The 15,306-nt window shown below is 40.6% G+C and overlaps 1 pseudogene; it reads left to right on the forward strand.

The window, feature by feature from the left end:
* The window catches only part of LOC110122099 (E3 ubiquitin-protein ligase makorin-1 pseudogene), a 28,867-nt pseudogene extending 13,999 nt beyond the window's left edge, over positions 1 to 14,868 (forward strand).
* The last annotated feature ends 438 nt before the right edge of the window (positions 14,869 to 15,306 follow it).

Raw genomic sequence — 15,306 nt, forward strand, 5'->3', positions numbered from 1 at the left:
GTCATGGCTCTCGGCCTCCAAACTGGACTGGGACCCTCTCACTCCCTGCCCTAGCTTCTCTAACATCCTAGGTTGGGGTGCCTGCAGAACCTGCTCCTTGTTTCAGAAACATAATTAGAAAGTGCAGAGGAATTAACTCCTGATATTGCTAATTCAGTATATTTGATAATAATCTCTTAACTATTACACTCACCATGCCTAACCATGCTGAGCTGATAGAAGGCTAATGGTATGGCCTTCTAAATATCTACTGGAAGCAAACAATCACTTTTTAAAAGCCCCTGACCATTTCTACACATTGTTAATGGATTTTTTTTCCTTTTCTTGAATTGGCGGACTACTGTGATCCTCTAGAAATAACCGATTACCCAGTGGCTCAAATTAGACCCTGATGCTTTAATTTTACTTTGCATTTCTCTTCCTAAAAAGATTGACTTGTAATGAAATCAGTAATTATTAAAATATCATATAAACAAAGAATTGTAATATTGTGATAAGTCTTTTGAAGGAAAAACAGAGAGTTCTTTAGGAGCTTAAGACAGGAAGACACAGTTTAACCTAGATACCAGGAAAAGATTCCCAGAAGAAACATCATTCAAAAGTACGAGATTAAGCTAACATAGCGGGAAAGTTAAGACATCGTTGCCAACAAAAGTCTGTGTGCTCAAGGCTGTGGTCTTTCCAGTAGTCTTGTACAGATATGTGCTGTGATTAGTCACTCAGTCATGCCTGACTACTCTTTGCGACCCCACGGACTGTAGCCCATGAGGCTCCACTGTCCGTGGGGATTCTCCAGGCAAGAATATGGAGTGGGTTGTCATGTCCTCCTCCAGGGGATCTTCCCAACCTAGGGATGGAACCCAGGTCTCCCGCATTGCGGGCAGATTCTTTACCATCTGAACCACCAGGAAGCTCAAGAATACTGGAGTGGTGGCTAGTCTATCCCTTCTCCAGGGAATCTTCCTGAGCAGGAATCAAACCAGGGTCTCCTGCATTGTAGGCAGATTCTTTATTAGCTGAGCTACCAAGGAAGCCCCTGTATAGATATACAGATATGAGAGCTGGATAATAAAGAAGGTAAAGCATGAAAGAATTTATGTTTTTGAACTGTGAGTGCTGGAGAAGACTCTTGAGAATCCCTTGGAAAGCAAGGAGATCAAACCAGTCAACTTAAAGGAAAATCAATCCTGAATACTCTTTAGAAGGACTGATGCTGAAGCTGAAGCTCCAATACTTTGGCCACCTGATGAGAAAACACGACTCACTGGAAAAGACCCTGCTGCTGGGAAAGGTTGAAGGTAGAAAGATACGAGTATGACAGAGGATGAGATGGTTGGATGGCATCAATGATTCAATGGACATGAACTTGGGCAAACTCTGGAAGATGGTAAGGGACAGGGAAGCCAAGCATGCTGCAGTCCATGGGGTCACAAAGAGTCAGACACAACTTGGCAACTGAACAACAATAGAAGAGAGAAAGCATCATAGGCATGTGGAAAAATATGGACAGAGCTCTGTGACTGGAGTGAGCATGGGAAGCTGACATGGCTGAAGGAAGATCACTGTGAATGGAATGAAGAAAGTGAGGAAAGCCTTCATTATATGAGGTTCTACAGACATTGTTAAAGTTTTCATCTTTATCCTGAGAACAGAGAAAAACAACGAAAGGTTTTTAAGCAAAGTTTGGTGTGAAAAGATGTAGGGTTGTAGAGGTTAAGACATTTTGTTGGTCAAAGTCTATTTTCATTATACCAAGACTTCACTTTATCAAGAGTTAAACCCAGGTAACTGCAAAGAGAAAGGTTTTCTTATTTTACTGAATGAACAAAGGAACAGTTCCTTCTGAAATATCAATGCATTTACATGCACACAGATATCTAAACTTACAAGTACTCACCCATGATATTTCACACACGTGTATTCTCACCTCTCGTGTTTTAGCCCATTTTTTACAATATGATAACATGGAACCACGTCTATGGTCACCATTTCAAAATTTTGCATCAACATTTCCTATTTCACAGTCTTATGACAGACAAAAGAAAGCGTGTATGGTTTAAGGTCTAAAATTAATTAAAGTTCATGTACAAATAAACTTATTTACAAAACAGAAACAGAATTACAAACGTAGAAAGGAAACTTACGGGTATCAGGGAGTGAGGGGAGGGATAAAGTGGAAGACTGGAACTGTACCCCTATACAAATTAAATTTAAAAAACTAAAGTACAAAGTTACGTGCTACTCTGACATCTGAGAGAAATCAGGAGGGCTTCATCTGGCCTAACTGCAAGTTTCCGTCCTGATTTTTCTCCTGAGGGTAAGGTCCCCTAGCTAACTATCCTTCTTTTATCAAGAGAACCAGACACAGTCTCTGCTTATCCCTAGGTAACAGATTTCAGCTCCCTGCCCTCGCAGGCTGTAAATAACAATGTGTGCACACTAAGCCCCTTCAGTCGTGTCTGACTGTTTGCAACCCCATGGACTGTAGCCTGCCAGGCCCCTCTGTCCACGGGATTCTCCAGGCAAGAATACTGGAGTGGGTTGCCATGCCCTCCTCCAGAGGCTCTTCCTGACCCGGGGATCCAATCAGTATCGTTTATGTCTCCTGCATTGGTAGGCAGGTTCTTTACCATTAGCACCACCTGGGAAGCCTGTAAATAACAATATATGTGACTAACTCACTACTGTCAATCTCATCTGTCCAATGTTGTATGTTGTATGTTCAGCCATCCTCACAGTCCCATAGTACAATCTCTCCATCATGAACAAGGAGATGATTAACACAGCATGTGAAAAAAAAAATGTGAAAATGCTGTGAAAGGTATTGTTTTAAAAATATAAAATCAAGCCTTTAAATTAAGCTAAACCTTATTTTCTACTGCCAAATTGCCCTATGTCATTTCACTGATGCAGAAAACTTAAGACAACAGAAATAAAGTTGCTTTTCGCAAGTTCATGTAATTACTAAATTTTATCATTAGATTTAAAACTTTTGGTTGTCTGAATCCAAAGCTCATTTTTCCTATTATGTCATATTCCAACATTTGTCCCCCTTCAAATGGGAAGTATATACAAAGAAAATAATTAATATAGCTCCATTTTAAGAAAAATATAAATATCAAATAAGCGATTTTCTTAAAAATGATTATATTACACCCAAGAAATCCACCCACAATTTTAGGCAAACATCTCATAAAAAAGTTCTCAGCTATCTCTGGTTAATCTATCACTAACATCCTTTGACACACACGTACACATAGATACACTTGACAACCACTGCCACTTCTACTGCACGTCCTTGCCTTTAGTGTTAGCACTTTTAGGAGGGAGAGATTTATGTGTGGTCAAGCGACACAACCATGGAGAATGTTCCATCATAATGTTTCAACTGTAAAACAATTCATTATATCACTACTGTTACAATATTTAAATTTCTACATGGCACCACTTTCTTGGTAATTTCTAACATGACCCACTAGCACTGAACAGTATTTGAAGAAGTGCAGTATATCTTAGTTCCTTGAGAAAGGGTCAATAAACAAACATAATCAGCACTTACACTTGCATCAGCTCTGAAATATGCACAATAAACACATATAGGAATATCCAGAATGCAGTGCTGAAAAAAACGTCTTAAAGGAATAAAGAAGTGATATGCTTCCAATTTGAATGCAGAGTTCCAAAGACTAGCAAGGAGAGATAAGAAAGTCTTACTCTGCGATCAATGCAAAAAAATAGAGGAAAATAATAGAATGAGAAAGTCTAGAGATGTCTTCCAGAAAGTCAGAGATACCAAGGGAACATTGCATGCAAAGATGGGCTCAATGAATGACAGAAATGGTATGGACCTAAAAAGGAAAAGATATTAAGAAGAGGTAGCAAGGATATACAGAACTATATAAAAAAGATCTTCATGAACCAAATAATCATGATGGTGTGATCACCAACCTAGTGCCAGACATCCTGGAAAGTGAATTCAAGTGGGCCTTAGGAAGCATCACTATGAGCAAAACCAGTGGAGGTTATAGAATTCCAGTTGAGCTATTTCAAATCCTAAAAAATGATGCTGTGAAAGTGCTGCACTCAATATGCCAGCAAATTTGGAAAATACAGCAGTGGCCACAGGACTGGAAAACATCAGTTTCATTCTAATCCCAAAGAAAGGCAGTACCAAAGAATGCTCAAATTACTGCACAATTTGAACTCATCTCACACGCTAGCAAAGTAATGCTCAATTTTCTCCAAGCCAGGCTTCAACAGTATGTGAACCATGAACTTCAGGATGTTCAAGCTGGATTTAGAAAAGGCAGAGGAACCAGAGATCAAATTGCCAACATCCGCTGGATGATCAAAAAAGCAAGGGACTTTCAGAAAAACATCTACTTCTGCTTTATTGACTATGCCAAAGCCTTTGACTGTGTGGATCACAACAAACTGGAAAATTCTTACAGATGGGAATACCAGATCACCTGACCTGCCTCTTGAGAAATCTGTTTGCAGGTCAGGAAGCAACAATGAGAACTGGACATGGAACAACAGACTGGTTCCAAATAGGGAAAGGAGTATGTCAAAGCTGTATATTGTCACCCTGCTTATTTAACTTATATGCAGACTACATCATGAGAAACACTGGGCTAGAGGAAGCACAAGCTGGAATCAAGATTTCCGGGAGAAATATCAATAACCTCAGATAGGCAGATGACACCACCCTTATGGCAGAAAGGGAAGAAGAACTAAAGAGCCTCTTGATGACAGTGAAAGACGAGAGTGAAAAAGTTGGCTTAAAGCTCAACATTCAAAAACTAAGATCATGGCATCTGGTTCCATCACTTCATGGCAAATAGATGGGGAAACAGTGGAAACAGTGACAGACTTTATTTTGGAGGGCTCCAAAATCAGTGCAAATGATGACTGCAGCCATGAAATTAAAAGACATTTGCTCCTTGGAAGAAAAGCTATGACCAACCTAGATAGTATATTGAAAAACAGAGACATTACTTTGCCAACAAAGGTCCATCTAGTAATGGCTATGGTTTTTCCAGTAGTCATGTATGGATGTGAGAGTTGGACTATAAAGAAAGCTGAGCACCAACGAATTGATGCTTTTGAACTGTGGTGTTGGAGAAGACTCTTGAGAGTCCCTTAGACTGAAAGGAGATCCAACCAGTCCATCCTAAAGGAAATCAGTCCTGAATACTTATTGGAAGGACTGATGTTGAACTCCAATACTTTGTCCACCTGATGCAAAGAACTGACTCATTTGAAAAGACCCTGATGTTGGGAAACATTGAAGGCAGGAAGAGAAGGGGATGACACAGGATGACATGGCTGGATGGCATCACCAACTCAACGGACATGAGTCAGTAAACTCTGGAAGTTGGCGCTAGGGAGGCCTGGCGTGCTGCAGATCATGAGGTTGCAAAGAGCTGGACACGACTGAGCCACTGAACTGATGTTTCAACCTGTTAATTATTTCATAAAATCTCTTAATACAGAGCTTAAGATAGAAATTACTCAACATATAGCATATGTTAGATATTAGAATCCAAAGGAAAATCTGTTGGGGCCTTATGTAGTCTTCAAAGCACAATAACTATTTTGTATATTTAACATTACACAACACTCATGCAATAAAACACTTGCAGACATCTTCCTATTGAATTTATTCTTAAATCAAGTAAATGGATTTTCTCATATAAAGTTACTTATGATTAGTCAGAAGTAACAACAAACTTTTCAAAACCCAAATCAGCAAACTAGGGAAGATTTTCATTCTCAAAAGTCAGTTTAGTCTTCTGTCTATTAGAGAAAACACACATACACACCTCATATTTACTATATAATCTAGCTATGCTCCATACATTTTAACATCCTAAATTTATTTCACTTTGCTTGGGAATATTTCCACAAGGAAAAGGACAGCTGTGGGAAAGAGAGTTGGCATTCAACTTAAGTTTACAAGCATTTACTGAGTGTGTATTTTCTGCCAGGAGCCTGTTACATTTTGAAGATAAATGGTAAATTAAATGCATATACATAGTCCCTTTTATAGAATTTGGTTGTGGCAAAAAACACAGACTCTTCTATAACACTTTTATTTTGCGCATTTGTTCATGGGACTTACTTTTTATTTTTATTTGTCTAGTCGTCTGCTTACTTGTTTGTCATCTGGCTTCTCCAACATCAGCTGAAACACCCAAGAAGAAAGGACTTGTCTACTTCATTCTTCACGGTAAATCTTTTGTCTAACAGATGTCTGGCATATTAGATAAGTAATAAACTATGTCTGGGGTCCCCAAACCATCCTCAGTCTCAGAGATTCACTAGAAGGACTCACAGAATATGGAAATGTTATGATCATGGCATTGTTTATTACAGCAAAAGGATACACACTGACATCAGCAAAGGAAAAGGTGTATGTAGCAGAGTTCAGGACGGACTAAGCACAGGCTTCTAGCTTTCCTCTCCCAGTAGAGCCACACAAACCTTAGTTCTCCTCACAACGATGTACGACAACAGGCATTGCATAGTGCCAACCAAGGCGCTCGCCTGAGCCTGCTGTCCAGGGTGTATCCCTGGAGGTCAATTGCATAGGCAGGAAACACTGACACTGGTTATTCAGTCTCCTGCCCATTCAGAGATCAAGCTGACACAGCACTGCTAAAGGATGCACCATGAATCACATTCTTAGCATAAACTGTCTGCTGTGGCCCAAGGCCCCAGGTGTATAAAGATACAGTATATTCCAATGGCTTAGATGTTATCTCTCAGGAGCCAGTCAAGGGCCAGTCCTCTCTTTGAAATGTGCAGGGCTTGAACAACCCAACTGTAATGAGTTAATCCTTTATTGCACATAAATATCTGCTAAATACTCAGTGAATAAAATATGAGCAATTAAAAAAAATATGAGCAATTTTATTAAAAGAGTGGGGCAGAGTGCTTTAAGAATATATAGCAAGGGATTTGGCCTTATTTAGGGATAGAAAACGTCTCCCTGAGAAGGCAAGTTTAAACTGTGATCTAGAAGATAAATGGAAGGGACCAACTCAAAAAATGGGGAATATGAAAAAGGAGGTGAAAAAGTAAGTGACAGCTGTAGGGATAACATTGTTTTGGTTGTTGTTTAGTTGCTAAGTCATGTCTGACTCTTGCGATCCTATAGTTGGTAGCCCTCCAGTCTCCTATATCCATGGGATTTTCCCATCAAGAATACTGGGGTGGGTTGCCATTTCCTCCTCCAGGGGATCTTCCAAGCCAGGGACTGAACCCATGTCTCCTGGTCTCCTGTACTGGCAAGCAGTTTCTCTTCAGGTGTCAGCAGCAAAGAATCAGCCTGCCAAGCAGAAGATGCAGGTTTGGTCCCTGGGTTAGGAAGATCCCCTGAAAATGGGAATAGCTACCTGCTCCAGTATTCTTGCCTGGAAAATCCTATGGAAAGAGGAGCCTGGCAGGCTATAATCCACAGGGTCACAAAGAATCAGATATGACTTAGCAACTAAACAGCAGCAAATAGCATGTGCCAGGCACTATTCAAGCTGCTGGAAATACAGGGAGAGCAGACCAGAGTGAATAAGTAGCATGGGAAAAATATGGGGACACATTTATCATTTTTAAACTACTCCATCTGATCTCTATAAAGAACATACATCAATGTTCACAGAGAAGAGAAAACTCTCTGAATAAATTTCTTTCAGCTGTATCATTTAAATTTTATGCCAAGAACAAACAGACCCTTCCTATGCCTTGTACAGTTTAGGCTCCAATCTATCCTTAGTCTTCTTTGGTAGCTCACACACTTCAAAAAAAATATTTAGTAACATTTACTATGTACTAAGCATAATGCAGGGCTTTGTCAATATAGCAGCTAACCTCAGTTTTGACCTTAATAAGGAATTTTATCTAAAATGAATTGACATAGTTTTACATTGTGAGAGTGTAACATAAAGGGAAAACTATAAATGGGAATAATGGGTTGAGTCAAATTTATGTGATTTACATGTGAGTGGCAAAGGCATCCTCTCTAAGGAATCACATTTGAACTGAGACAGAAAAGACAGAAGAGTGAGCCAGGTAAAGTGCAAACAGGATGGGGAACAGGGAACGAACAGCAGTACCAGAAAAGATCACAGGCCCGTGGGAAGACTCTGAGTGGGAAATAACTTGATGTGGTGTAGAACACAAATAAAGGCAGTACTTCTGGGGTGTTATATATAGAACGGAAACTGGTATAAGGAACAGGTGAAGTGAAAAACAGGGCTGAATGAAGTCCTTCTTGCCTATCATCAGAGCATGCCTTTCGTTTGAAATGCGGGTACAGAACAGAGTATCTATGTGTTGCAGAAATTTTAAAACTGGAAAAGAAGCATTCCCTGTTCTTAAGTAGCCTGGAACACAGGAGGGAAGATAAGACGGACAAATTTTCTCAGGTTCAAGCCAGAAATCACAGAAGGATGAAGAACATAAGATCTCGAGGAGGTAAAATAGAATGAGGTCAGATATTATTTCTTGAAAGGAATATTTTAGCTGCAATCCAACTATATAATAGCTTTAACAACAACAACCAAAAACAAATAAAAGGTAAATGTACTAGGAAAATCTGCTAAAGCTCTTCAGAGATATACATGGGAAGCTAGATGAATTGGTTTATCTTAGCTTCTACTGGTGGAGAAGGCAATGGCACCCCACTCCAGTACTCTTGCCTGGAAAATCCCACAGACAGAGCCTGGTGGGCTGCAGTCCATGGGGTCGCGAAGAGTCGGACACGACTGAGCGACTTCACTTTCACTTTTCACTTTCATGCATTGGAGAAGGAAATGGCAACCCACTCCAGTGCTCTTGCCTGGAGAATCCCAGGGACGGCGGAGCCTGGTGGGCTGCCATCTATGGGGTCACATAGAGTCGGACACGACTGAAGCGACCTTAGCAGCAGCAGCAGCTTCTACTGGTGAAGGCCAAATTTCTGTTTCCTTTCACAAGTTCTGAGAATAGTTTGACAGCTTCCTTTTCTGTCCTGAGACATATGTACAATACAACATACTTTGTCAGTAAAACATGTGAGCTCTGGCTTCAATGCAAAGTCAGGTGGGAAAACTGCAATGGTACTGAAATATTCAAATCAGATAATGCCAAAGTGACAGAGATGTTTTAACATCTGCTAAACATTCAGCTATGATTTCAAGAAGCCCAAAGAAAGTTTCATGGATCTTATCACATGAAAGGAAAATTTATACTGAGAGTTCTCTGAATAAAAGATTAACCAGGAATGGTCATCAGAAGGTTCAAATTGCAGGTAGGCAAGTATCTATGGTGCTTCTTATATCATGCTATTAAAGTGAAAGTGAAAGTTGCTCAGTTGTGTCTGACTCTTTGAGACCCCATGGACTGCAGCCTGCAATGTTCCTCTGTTCATGGAATTCTCCAGGCCAGACACTGGAGTGGGTAGCCATTCCCTTCTCCAGGGGATCTTCCCAACCCAGGGACAGAACCCAGGTCTCCCTCATTGCAGATAGATTCTTCACTGTCTGAGCCACCAAGGAAGCCCCATCATGCTATTAAATTCATCCTAAACAAAACAGACAAGGGACAAGCTTTGAGCTCCTTGTCCTCAAAAAGCAAAGCCTTTCAAGATGGCATTGTGACAGGTTAAATTTCAACTGCATGGACTATAGCCTGCCAGGTTTCTCATGGACTATAGCTTGCCAGGTTCCTCTGGCCATGGGATTCTCCAGGTGCGAATACTGGAGTGAGTTGCCATTCCCTTCTCCAGGAGATCTTCCCAACCCAGGGATCGAACATGTGTCTCCTGCATTGGCAGGCAGGTTCTTTACCACTAAGTCATCAAGGAAGCCCCATCCCTCATTAAGTATTGGTAAACAGTAAAGGGGTAAAGATTTCTTAGAACAATAACATTCTTTTATTCACACATTTAGCAATTAGTTCCTGAGCACTTACTAAGTACTGATAATGCCATAATGAGTTAATAAGGTCCTGCCCACATAGCACACATATTTTTATGGATCTTACATTCTGGATCTTTTAGCAAAATTATTTTGTGAAAAATTCTTTATTACCCGAAGAAAGGTGTGCTTCTTTTTTGTGTTTTACCCTAAAGACTATTAAGAACCCAGCCCCACAATGCACGGGGGAGGATGGGGGGAAGGCCTGGAAGAACCTCCCCAATATGGAACTAAAATACCAGTGAGGTGGAAGAAAACAAAATGACAAATGAATTGAAGAAAGGGAGGGAGATATCAGACAAAGAAGGGAAATCCATGGCTCCTATTCAAGATGGACTGACAAATTATTTAATGGAGAAATCAAGGATTGCCATGTACCCATTTCTTTTGGATAATGAATATATAAATGGGGCTTCCCTGGTATTCAAATATAAAGAATCTGCGCACAACACAGGAGACCCAGGTTCTTTCGATCTCTGGGTCAGAAAGATCCCCTGGAGAAGAGAATTGCCCCAGTATTCTTGCCTGGAGAATCCCATGGACAGAGGAGCCTGGCAGGCCACAGTCCATGGGGTCACAAAGAGTCAGATACGACTAAGTGACTAACACTCATATCAACACCCTTTCACATATTATAACCGTAACCAGAGTTCATGTTTGAAGAACTCGTTCTTCTTCCTCCTCACCCCTTCCTTGGAGGAAAGTCTTTGCTAGGGTAGAGTAAAAGGATATTTTATATTAGGAAGAGAAATTTCATTTTTATGTTGATGCATCAATCCAAAACAACGTAAATCCTCCTCAGTTGATACTCAGGATCCTGACCTTTTAGGATAGAAAGTGGATTCAGAGAAAGAACAAAGGGGTGTGGGAGACGAGGGAGGAAATGGAACTCTGCTGTATACCCTTCTGTTCAGTCTATGAAGTGGGCATTGCTTTGGGCCCTCAGAGAGATAGGGCCTTGGTCCCTGTCAGAAAAGGCCCACACCTTGAGGCAGAATACTGTACACTATGGTTCTGATCCATAGGAGAGAGCCACAAGGAAGACACAAGTTGCAGAAGGAGAGTTTGCCTTTGTTCTGCCCAAAGGAGAGGGCAAGCTTCATATACATAGAGATGCAGGAAGAAAGGCATGGTGATGTGACAGGAGCTCACACAAAGGTACAGATCTAAAGGATGCCAGACTATGGTAAAGACAAAGCCAGCCTTCAGTCTCCCTGCATTAGAGAGCATCAGGAGAATTTTCTGTGAGTCATACCAGAAGATATCATTGGATTTCAAGGTTTGGAAAGGTGTATGAGGAAAGGAAGCACTTTAAGTGCCCAGCAGAGAAGCTGGGAGTCAATTCAGCAGGACATGTGAAATCAACCCAAAGCCTGCTGTTTGAACAATGATATCAGGATTAATAATTTGCCGAGAATTTACTATTTCTAAACTCACTGAGGGTGGGAGAAGAGACAAATTAGAGAGCCTAAGAAAAAATAAGTTTATATGGGTAATCTGAAAAAGAGGAACTTCACACTCATTCAGTTAACTTCCTTTAGAACTAAATTAGAACATGATGAGAAAATGTTACTATGATAAGAAAAAGAAAAGCTTCAAAGTGCGCCATTTAGTGTTTTAATAGGCTCCCGAGGCTGTTAATCTGAGAATAAAATTTTCCCAAATGAGCTAATACTAAGTGCAGCAATCTCTAGCTGTACAATTATATCAGATAAATCTAAATTATATAAGAAATTCCTAATATCCAACCCAGCAGGCCAATGAATTCCTCCTTGAAACTTCATCAAGATCTCTAAGAACATACTCTTTTTGAGTAAAACAGGACTACGCTAGATTTATGACCTTGGGCAAGCTATTTAACCTCTGGTTGCCTTTTATTTAGAAGGCAGTTAAATGTTTATTAATAACTGACTGTGGATCAGTCATCATGCAAGCTGTGCTGAGCTTAGTCACTCAGTCGTGTCCGTCTCTTTGCAACCCCAGTGACTAGCCCGCCAGGATCCTCTGTCCACGGGGATTTTCAGGTAAGAATCCTGGAGTGGGTGGCCATGCCCTTCCCCCAGGGGATCTTACCAACCCAGGGATGTCACCCAGGTCTCCCACATCGCAGGCAGACTCTTTACCATGTGAGCTACCAGGGAAGCCTAACAACACTGGAGTGGATAGTCCATCCCTTCTCCAGGGGAACTTCCCGACCCAGAAATCGAACTGGGGTCTTCTGCATTGCAGGCAGATTCTTTACCAGCTCAGCTACCTGGGAAGCTACTGGAGTATAACAGAGAAACAGGCAGATGTAAACTCTGGCTTCCTAGGGTTTACATTCATGTGGTGATTTTTCAAAACAGGAGTGAACAATGCAGTTTTGTAAAATGCAGATATGTTTATAAGATCTTTGTTATACTTATGTTATAGGTTATCATAAAAGTTATACAAAATAACATATATAAATCCCTTTCCCAGCCTAGTAATAAACAATGAATAAGTCTTATTTATCATTAATATTATTAGCAACCCTGTGGGCTTCAGGAATTTGCTTTTGTAAAAGTAATTTGCAAATGTCACTTTTGTGAAAGTCTAAAAAAGTCAAGAATGATTTCAAAGAAAGCAGACTCTCAGTTTCTAAAAAGATACCATAAGCACAATGAAACTGACACTGTGCCAAAAAAAAAAAAGTACTCTGTTATTTTAAAATGACACCTACTTGTGGCAGACATTATTCTTTTATCTAAGTGCTTCGCCATCCAATCATAGAATCAAGATCTAGTTTAATGGTAACTGGCTACTTTGCACAAAGAAAAGCAAGAGGCAGGTTAATTGCATTTCATGGGGACCAGAACATTAAAATAACCTAGGGAACAATTTATTCGGGTGGAGAGGGAGGTGGGAGGGGGGATCGGGATGGGGAATACATGTAACTCCATGGCTGATTCATGTCAATGTATGACAAAACCCACTGAAATGTTGTGAAGTAATTAGCCTCCAACTAATAAAAATAAATGAAAAAAAAAAAGAAGAAAAGGTACAAAATAAATAAATAAATAAAATAAAGACAAAGAACCCATGCTAAGAACATTTTCACCAACTATGAAAGGCATCCATGGAATGGCACTGTGTTAAAGAAAATTATAGTAAAATTCACAGGCTCCCCTTTCTCAATGCTTGCAATCGGAAAAAAATATTAAATAAGATAGAGTGGGTAATTTTTTTAAACTGTAAAGTTTTCTTAAAAATTGGAAAAGTAGGCTAGGGAAGTTTAAAATGCAAAGCCTTCGCTAAACTCTAGCCTTCTGGAAGTCTAAAGTCTAAATCCAAAGTTTCCTCTGGATTCCCTGGTCCAGTGCCTGCACACAGCAAGCTTTCAGGAATTACTCGTTGGGTAAATCAACTTTTCTGGCCTTGTAAACTTCACTCTCTGTTTTTAATAATTCAACAGCATAAGCTGAAAACATTGCTTAGCCATTCCTTATGCAAAGGCCTTGCATGTTACACCACAGTTTCAATAATGAGTCTAGTATTTCAGCTTTCATGCCATCTGACAGGAAGTTAGAATAAATTTAACCGTGCCATTTTCTCATACTCTTTCCTGTTCTTTCCTAATCATTTCCCACTGTTAGCTGTTAACCCTTCCGCCATCACTGAACCCAGCCTCTCCTGCAGTTCCCTATGTTCCACTGTCAAAAGGTGTTTAAAATAATTTGTTTTGATTTTCCAATGCTCTTAGGATCACAGGTGGTTCCATATGAAAGAGGAGAGCTCTTGAAACAATAATGAGTTTGCTGAGTGATGTCACAAAAGGAACTGAACAAGTGATTAGCTGCTAGAAGTTTCATAGAACTTTAAATAATAGTTCTAAGTACATGTTCTACCGAATTATTTTCACACTGAATGTCTACCATGGTCTGAAACATTATCTAAGCCACTATCAAGATTAAGTTGGGCAACTGCAATAACCTTTTATATGGTTTTACTGCTTCCATCTCTGTTTCTACAAGCTCATTCATCACAGAATGGCCAGAGTTATCGCTGCAAAATTTAAATCAGATTTGTTCTGTTCCCTTGTATAAATTGTTCCAATGCTTTTACTGCACTGAGAATTAATCCACATTCCAAACTATGATCCTCAGGCCTTATATAGGGTTCTGATTCTTGCAGACCTCTCAAATGCCAACTCATGCTTTGCACCTAGGTCCACTATATGTGAACCACACTGATCTTTCTATTCCTTGGGTGAACCAAGTGCCTCTCTTCTTTAGAGTCTTTGATTCTGCTTTTTCTAAGAGAATGGCCTGCCCAGAGCTTTTCTAATGAGCACCTTCTTATTCAGCTCAGTTCTTTGGCACGTGTTCAAAGTTTACTATCAACATCCAGCGAAAGGAGCAGCTACTCCCAAATTCACTCTCAACCCCCCGTCTTACTTCAGTCACACGTTTATCACTGTCTAAAATGACTGCCTTCAAGTATCTGCTTACCTATTGATTGGCCACCTGTTCAACAAGTCCACCCCTAAGATTTGCAATGCGCATGAATATGGGCATGCTGAAATATTTAAAAGTTATAAACCAAGCTGAAAAAAACCTGCTAGATAAAATATATTCTATCTTCCTGCCTTTCATAAAAAGGGTCTAGTAATGAAAGGCCAAGTACAAATCCAGAATGCTCAGACTGCTTAATGGCTGTGCCAGAACAGGACAGCAGTGAGAGGGGAGCAAACGGGGGCTCACGGCCCAGCCCCTTCCCCTCCCAGCCCTCGACACCGCGCCACCCAGAAAAAGGCCTCACCCGACAGGCAGAGCACACCAGCCCATTCAGCCAGGCCTCACCTCCAGGCCCTCCTCCCAGGCAAACAGCCACGCCCTGGGCGCCCCTCACACTTAGAGCAGGGAGCACAGCGGTGTCGTGCTCTGGTCTGTGAGGAGGGAGTCACGAAACAGGCTTGTGCACTCTCTAGTAGCGGCCTGGGCATGGCGCGGGCAGGGAATTTAGGGCGCTAGTTATCTGGTTTATGATTTCAAAAGAGGGGCATGTCAGCAGCCTCCCTGGGCCATTCGGACACCATGGCCAGGATGGAGGGATGTGCTGGATTGGGCTAAATGTGATCCTCTTACACATGAGGCTCAGGACAGGGACCTGCTTACATGAACTTTAGAGAAGTATTACAGTCTAGACCTCACCCCTACCCTATGTATGTATCATCAGAATGCAAGTACTACGAAAACAGCTCTATTTTGTGTTTTCATCACTAAACATCTCTAAGCAGTTAGTGTGTGCTTAATAAATATTCGTTGAATAAATTAGCACTTGAAAATGGCCAATAAATTGGCACTTGAATATTTATGAAAATGCATATCAT

The sequence above is a fragment of the Odocoileus virginianus genome, chromosome 3 (genome assembly GCF_023699985.2).
Source record: "Odocoileus virginianus isolate 20LAN1187 ecotype Illinois chromosome 3, Ovbor_1.2, whole genome shotgun sequence".
In the NCBI taxonomy this organism is placed as follows: domain Eukaryota; kingdom Metazoa; phylum Chordata; class Mammalia; order Artiodactyla; family Cervidae; genus Odocoileus; species Odocoileus virginianus.